Here is an 8,135-nt window from a genome sequence, read left to right on the forward strand (position 1 = left end):
GCCTTAGATAGGCTCCTCTTGCACCCAAATCCGCCGGCCATTCACTCCCATCGTTGGGCCCTGACTTGGCCACTAGCAACACACAATAAATCTCTCCTCTCTTCTCCAGGACAGCTTTCAGATATTTGGAAACAGCTCCCTTGTCCTAACTCTTTATTTTTTTTCCCTCCAGACTAAACATCCTCTAAATCCTTGAATCATCCCTTATATGTCATGACTCCCAGACCCTAAGCTATTCTTGCAACTTTCTGTGGAGCGACTGACAACAGTTTGCCAAGGTCCCTCTTAAACTGCGATTCCCAGAACTGAACACAGCACAGAAACGGGTGGACAAGTGCAGAGCCTCATCCTCGCTCTGGATGCCACGTTAGCTTTCTTTGGCACCTGTATCACCCTGCTAATTCATCCTGCTCTCACAGCCGAAATCTCCTATCCTCTAATGAGTGCTAATAACAACCATGGGTGTGGTGCTTCACAGATCACAAAGTCCTTTCAGAAACATGGTCTATTTTACTCCTCACTACAGCCCAGTGAAGTTGATTAAAGATGAGGAAACTAAGATTTTTCCAAAGCCATATGGCCAGGCTCAAGCCAAATCCATGCTCCTCTAAACACACCCATGTTGTCTTCTCACTTGAACCTCTGTTAAAGCCAAGAAAGTCTCCCTGGCTTCATTTGTTCATGTCTATTCAAAATCTCTTTTTTTTTTTTTTTTCTGTTCCACTTTGTCTGTTAATTTCTTCCCATCCTTTATCCTATCTCCATCTTTTGACTCCCATTTCTGCAACCCCTGACATTAAAGGGAAGACACCAAGTCAGAGAGAGAAGGCAGCAGAAGAGGACGAAGTGCCAAACAGGGAGAGCCTTTGGGAGGCAGGAGCTGGAAGGGAGCATTTCAGAGAAGAATGGGTAATGTGGGGTGGCAGATGCGTGTTGAACAGGGAGATTGGGAGAGTGGGTCCCCGGTCCCATCCAGCTTGGCTGGCTGTTACCCAAGGCCAGCCACCTAACCTCTCAGAGCCTCACTTTCTGAGAAGCAGGCATCTCCGTGAGACTAGTCAATTCCCAAGACCTTTCCCAGTTTTATGAATCTAATAGGTAAAAAAGACCTTATCGTTAATCCAACAGTTCCTCTTTTCTTTCAACTCAATGAAGATATTGAACATCAGACTCAAAATATTGCACATGACTTTCCTCTGCTAAAATAAAGAAAAGCAAAGATGGCTTGGGGTCATGGCAATAAGCAACATTTATTTCATCTGATTGCCAGCCCTGGTTTTATTGGGGGGAGGGGAGAGAAAGATTACAACAGCTACCTCTCAAGAAGTAGGACCCAAAGACTAAGGAATCCTCAGGGGGGCTGAACTAGAGGCTCTGGAGCTGTCGCGTGACACCCTCTTCACATCAGAGGACTGAGGGTCCCACAATGAACAACCCTTTCCACAGTGGCCACTTAGATGATGTGGAAAAGGAAAGAAACTCCTACTTGTTAAGCAACTCTTGTGTGCCTTCCTGGGGCAGTCACGTGATAAGTGTTCTTAGATCATTGCACTAAGGAAATATCATCCCATGTCTTTATTCTTCCAGAGTGGAGCTGTTCAATCGAAATATAATGTGAGCCACATATGTAAGTTTAAATTTCCTAGTAGGCACATAAAAGGAGTAAAGAGGGACAGGTGAAATTAACTTTAATCAAATATTTTATTTAACTCAGCATATCCCAAATATTGGGTTGGCCAAAAAGTTTGTTCGGGTTTTTCATGTTACAGAAAAACCCAAACGGACTTTTTGGCCAACCCAATATTATCATTTCAACCCGTACTCAATATAAAAATTATTCATGACTTACTTAACATTATTTTTTTCATACTAAGTCTTCAAAATCCAGTATTTATTTTACATTGGCAGCACTAGCCTGGGGTCAGTGGCTACCATGTTGGATAGAGAAGCTCGCGTAGCACCTGGTGCCCTCCCCATCACAGCACTTCTCAAACTACATCGCAGTTGCCTGTTTCATGGTCTGCACTACCCATCACCCTGGAGCTCTGAGAGGCCAGGGACTGTGGAGTTAACTGATATGTTCCCAGCTCAGTGCTTACCGTGAATATAACAGGCCCTTGAATATTTGCCAAGGAAGGAAGGAATACAAGCTCACGTACCCAATCAGTACAGGGAAGAGCTTGGGTTTGAAACCATGTCCATCTGATGATAAAATGCACCATCACCTCACTATATCATGCTGCCACCTAAACTTCAGGAAGCGTTATAAAAAGAGCATGGTCTTTTATGCCAAACAGACAGGTTCAAGCTTCAGCTAGGAGATCAGTGATGGGGAACTCACTACAGAAGTTATCAGAGTGATTTTGTGCTAGTTACCTTAATTCTCTTAGCCCTAATTTTCTCATCTCTAAAATGAGGATGATGATATTTACCTCTCAGAGAACTATGAAGAGGACATGTATCTTGCAAATATTAGACTTTCTATAAATGTTAGTTTCTTTTCCTTGTCTAATTAAATGGAAATAAAACATTCTTATCTGGCCAAGGTTTAATCATGCAGCAGCTTTGACCCTATCTAGAAAGGGGAAAGTAATGAAAAGCAAACCAAAATTTGAGAAAGGGAGCCAGCTCCTACCATCTGCCTCCTTGTTTGTTCTTTAAAAAGCTCCACAAAATGCAGATCCTAGCCCAGGCAGCCCGTGAATTGTGAGGGTGCTAGAGATCCCCTTGCTCTGCTGGCAGGTAGCTACACACTGCCTGGTTTCTAACCTTTGCCTCAGGGATCCTAGCATTTAACCCTCCTCTGCCCCGAGCCCAGTAGAATCCACCTTCGCTATCCTGAGGTCTCGGGAGGCTGGAAACCGTAAGAAGCACCCCTGGTGCAGCAGTGCAGGTTGAGAAGGGGCCCGGTGAACGCTCGGAGATTCAGTCAGGAGGCCTGACTTCTAGCTGGGGTCTGACCTTCAGGGAAGGAAAAGACTCCTTTAACCCAAGATCCTAGCAGGAGCTTAGGATGAGGGACAGTTGGTGTGTGCCAAATGGTCATTGTCTTGATCAGAAAGCATTTATCAAAACTAAACCCTCCCTCCTAGCGTAGTTCCTACCACCCACCCTCCACCTGCACGTGCCCCCCAGAGCTGTCCCATCTCCGTGGCTTTGCTGGCACAACTCCTCTGCCTGCTGGGCCCTCCTCCTCCTCCCCGTCTGCACTTGCCAGTAGACCTTCCCTCTCTCAGCCCTACCACGACCGAGGACAACGCACGCGCGCACACACACACACACACACACACCTCACCATACACATGTACCCCACCCATCTTTTTCCTACCCACCACCCTTCGCCTAAAAGTCTTTCCTACCTCATTTCTACCACCAGCATGATCAATATACACACACACACACACACACACACTCATGCACACACGCATACATACCACCTCCACTACCACACAGTCACACCCACATTCACTACCACCACTTACTACGTACACATAGGCTTACTCCCGTTAACATGCACACACAGCCCCCCACACACAGAGGCACATACACATCACAACCTTCCGCTTGTCCTCCCACCCTTAACACACACACACAGAATAATCACCCACCTCAGAGCATTTGATCTCCTGAGTTCTGAAGACTTTTTTCTTTCTCACCTAGATTAGAGTCATTCATATACAAACACCTCTTATCTCCTCTACTTGACTATGAGCCCTTGAGGACAGAATCTGTTTCTCTTTTTATTTCTGTAAACTGCACAGTGCTTGGTTCATGGGTGGCACTCACTGATTATTTCTGAATGAATCAAGGAATCAATATGGGTCTCTATGGCCTAAGTGAGCCAATAGGGGAGAATCAACTGTGTAGGCCCTGGGGGCTGGGGGGTGCTCTCTTTGGTGGCCGGTCCTGCCTGATCCTGTTCCGCTGCCTCAGTTTCATTCCAAGGGAAATATTTGCTCTGGGAACAAATAAAATGTGAATGTGTTCTAATCTGTTGCAAAGATACACAGAGCCTTCAGCCTGACGCTTAGCTCTCTGAGGGCACTTCAAAGAACTGTGAAAATACAACGTCCAGGGTGGGAGCAGGAAAAGCGTAACTCTTTCCTCCTGAGAGAGAAGAGCAGATGAAGCCAGGATAGTAAGTTCTCCCTGGAATATCTCTAAATAAAACCTCCTGGGACCTGTCAGCATCCCATACCTGGCAGGTGATCAAGATTTTCTTTCCTATCATTCTACAGGTTCAGAAGTGCCTGGGATCTGAAAACACGCCAACACACTCCCATCAGAAATCGTTACTTGATGTCCACGGTGAGCTAATGGAGAAATCTACCTCCCAGGAATCGTGGGAGTTGAACCAAACTTTCTCCAGCTTCCTGGCCCACCGAAGCTAGCCTTCTGCCCACCCAAGCATCACATGCCCTGTATCTGGGTGCCTACGTTTTAGCAAACATGCAGCACGGTTGGAGAAGTCAGAAAGATAAAAATTTTTAGTGGCAGAAAATTCGAAAGAGATCTTTGTATTTTGTTTGTTTCCTACTAAGGAATTCTTAGAAGTTCAGAACCTTCCATAATAAGCTGTCATCGGATACAGTTGTTTCCGAATAAGGCCTCAGCTTTGATTGCAGGGTTTTAAAGTGTCTGAGGGAGGAATGCAATGTTTCAGCGTTCTCTTAGCCCAGCCCTGTCCCCCACCAGGCTGGGGCGGGGGGGGGGGGGGCGGGCGGTGCAGGCGTGGGAAGCACAGCGTTGAACTATCAGTTATGGAAACCCAGTGTGCGCAAATTAAACCATTTATTAAACGCCTGAAGAGAGATCGCTTAAGATCCCTGCAGTGGATTCTGAAAATATAACCCAGGACTCCCCTTTCATTTCCATGTCCTGTTAAGCGGGAGTCTTCTGGGTTGGGCTGTCCTGAGGACAGGCACATCTATTTAGAATTCTGGGTCAAGAACATGCCTCAGCCACTCCTTTGGGCACAGCCTCAGCCATCACTTCCTCCCCCTTACTTGGTGTTCAGTTCCTCTCAACAAACTGCAGGTGAGCCATGACGGTGTCCTCATCCACCTCAGTTTGTAAGTGAGGAATCTGAGGCTCAGAGAGGCCAAGCAACTTGCCCCGAGATAGCTCAGCTCGAGTCAGAATTCCGATTTGCTGACCCCAAAGCTCCTTCCCGGGGGACCGCTTCACCAAGGGAGCCGGCCTGAACAGAAGACAATGTCTGCCTATTCCTACCAGTTTTTATTCAAAACAACTGCTACTCTCTACTCATTAGATCCTCTATCTTTTAACACATGTAATTTAAAAGCCAAACAATACTAACCCAATCAATTCAAATGACTTTTTGAAAACCTCTATGTTTCCTTTGAAAATTGTCTTTTAGATTCCCCCATTACCAAGTGGAACTGCAAGACCTCCCTGATGTTGATAACACCCCTGTGCTCTGAGTCTTATTGCCTCTCCCAGGAGCCAGATGGATGCCTCTGGCCCAGCCCTCCCTTTGCCTGACAGCTGTCATTCACAATGGGAGGGAGCCTTTGACCCTCATCTGAGATAGGCAACAAAGTATGGCCAGATTTCCAACAGTCACACCTATACTCACACACACACACACACACACACACACACACACACACAATGTTCATGGTAGTGTTGTTTCTAACCTCAAAAAATTGGAAACAGCCTAATATCCAACAGCAGGGGAACAAGTAAATGATGTTATAGCCATAAGAAGGTATATTAGGCAAAACTTAAAAATGGAATTTATGAAGAATGTTTAATGCCCTGGGGGACATGTCTATGATATCATGCTAGGTAAAATGCAAAGTTCTGTTAAAAAAAGTCTCCATTATGCAAAACAGTGCCCTCCCCCCGACCAAAAAAAAAGACAGGGAAAAAATATGTTTAAATGTCAACAGTATTCATTTCTAGAATTATGGGTACCTGTTCATTTATTTTTAATTGTTTTTTGTATTTTTCTAATTGTACACAATGGGTATATAATGATTTTATAATCTGTAATGTTTTAAAAACTTTTCAAAGATGAAATTCCCAGTTTGGGTGAATTAAGAAGACTCATTTAAAAAATTAAAAACAATTTGAGGGAAACTACTAAAAAAGCAAGTACTAAATATCCAAAATTTCTCTGATTGGAATTAGGCCATAAATTTTAAAAAATTTTAAGTATCATGATAGATATGCATGCCTGCCTGTTGAAAAGAACAAATTCTACTTCTGATCCCCACTCCCTTAACAAATAATAATGTACCAAGTCTTTAAAAATAACAAATGTAACAGTGTGCAGGATTCTGTTACTTGTCAACGGTGGACTTGGGTGGAAAACAGCTTGAATTGACCTCTACCATTCATGGTCAGGCTTGATGAAGGGCCCCTGGAAGAAATCCCTGGTGTGTGGGGGGCAGGGAGGCAGGGGGGAGGAGCAAACATGAGTCTCATCCCCAGCCTGGCGTGTGCTTAGTCACTTACTCACTGAAGGAATTTAGACCTCCTTTCTCCCTCCTCTCTGCCAGCCAGCAGAGGCAGAAAGCAGCAGCAGAAGGGTGTGCTGGGTTGATGCCAGTCATTCTGAGGCACTCAGAGCACCAGCAGCCCATAGACAGCCTTCCCCATCCTTCCTGTGGACTCCGTCCTGTTTATTTGCACTTTGGAGTGATCTGGCCCTGGGCAAGAAGGCACCTAACAGACGCTTTTCCGATCCCCCTATCTCTTCATCTTAAAGCTGCATGATTTTCCTCTCACCTCTCTGCTCTGATGCGCTTCAAGCCACCCTTCACCCATTTGATTTGTCTTCTGCAGATTTCCCCTCTCCACTTGTCCCTCCCCTACTCCAGGACTACTTACCTTGGCTCCCTCTTGCTCATGGAATCAGATCCAGATTCCTCAGATCACCAACACACAGTCCCTACCCAACTCCCTCCAAACTCACCTTCCTCTGCCCTCCACCTTCCCCACCCTCCCTACCACCCACCCCAGCATCCAGCCCAGCCCTCCGGTCTGGCAGGCTGCATTTCAGTGGCCCTCAGAAGTCCCATCCAATGGAAAGAAATGTTCCTTTACTAAAATGGAATAATGGAGTCTTGTCCAAATTGTGCTCAAAGATACAATTTTCCCCAATGTTAAGTTTTCTCCCATCAACTTTTGTTAAACCTTTGGCACCAGCAGCTCTGCCTAGCGCTAGTGAGAGCCTACAGATGGCAAAGCAAAAAAACAAGTCCCTGGTGAAAATTCATGGAAAAGCCTCAGGAAGAGCCCATCACGTGTCTTCAACAGCTTGTTTATTTCACAGACATGTGCTCATGCTTGTGGTTTTATATGTACACGTAAAATAAATTCCCATTTTCTACTAATAAAATTGTTATTGGTTCATGTGATAGAATTATATACCACATGCTTTTGTGGTAGTCTTTTTAAGGATTTTTTTATTTTTATTTTTTTTTTGAATTTTTGAATTTTATTTATTTTTTTATACAGCAGGTTCTTATTAGTCATCAATTTTATACACATCAGTGTATACATGTCAATCCCAATCGCCCAATTCATCCCACCACCACCACCCCTGCCCCCTGCCGCTTTCCCCCGTTGGTGTCCATACGTTTGTTCTCTACATCTGTGTCTCAATTTCTGCCCTGCAAACCGGTTCATCTGTACCATTTTTCTAGGTGTGGTAGTCTTTTTTTAAAAAAAAAAAAAAATCTTCGTGGTCTGCTAAGAAAATTATGATTGTTATGAGCCAGGACACCTGGGTGACTTTACAAACCGTTGCTTCAGACACATGACACCCCTTTTCTGCCAACATATCACACACTCAGGCACATTTGTGCCTTTATCACACTGTTCCGCCTATGATCTCTAAACCCCTCTGCATTCCACAAGGTCCCATTCAAACAGCACAGCCTTCATGAAGGCTTTCTGCCCTCTGTCCCGAGATACAACCCAACTCCTTTAGTTCCTCCAGAAATCAATGAAGAAGAAACACTAGACATCAGAGAAAAGTAGTTAAGAAGAAAACACTACGTGAAATCTACAAGGGAGGAAATAATACATTGAGAAGTAAAATGTTGGGAACTCTTTAATTTACCAGGGTTGGTGGGGGCGGATACTGACAGAGTCAGTAGTAG

The sequence above is a fragment of the Balaenoptera borealis genome (assembly GCF_965194805.1).
Source record: "Balaenoptera borealis genome assembly, chromosome: 5".
Taxonomy (NCBI): Eukaryota; Metazoa; Chordata; class Mammalia; order Artiodactyla; family Balaenopteridae; genus Balaenoptera; species Balaenoptera borealis.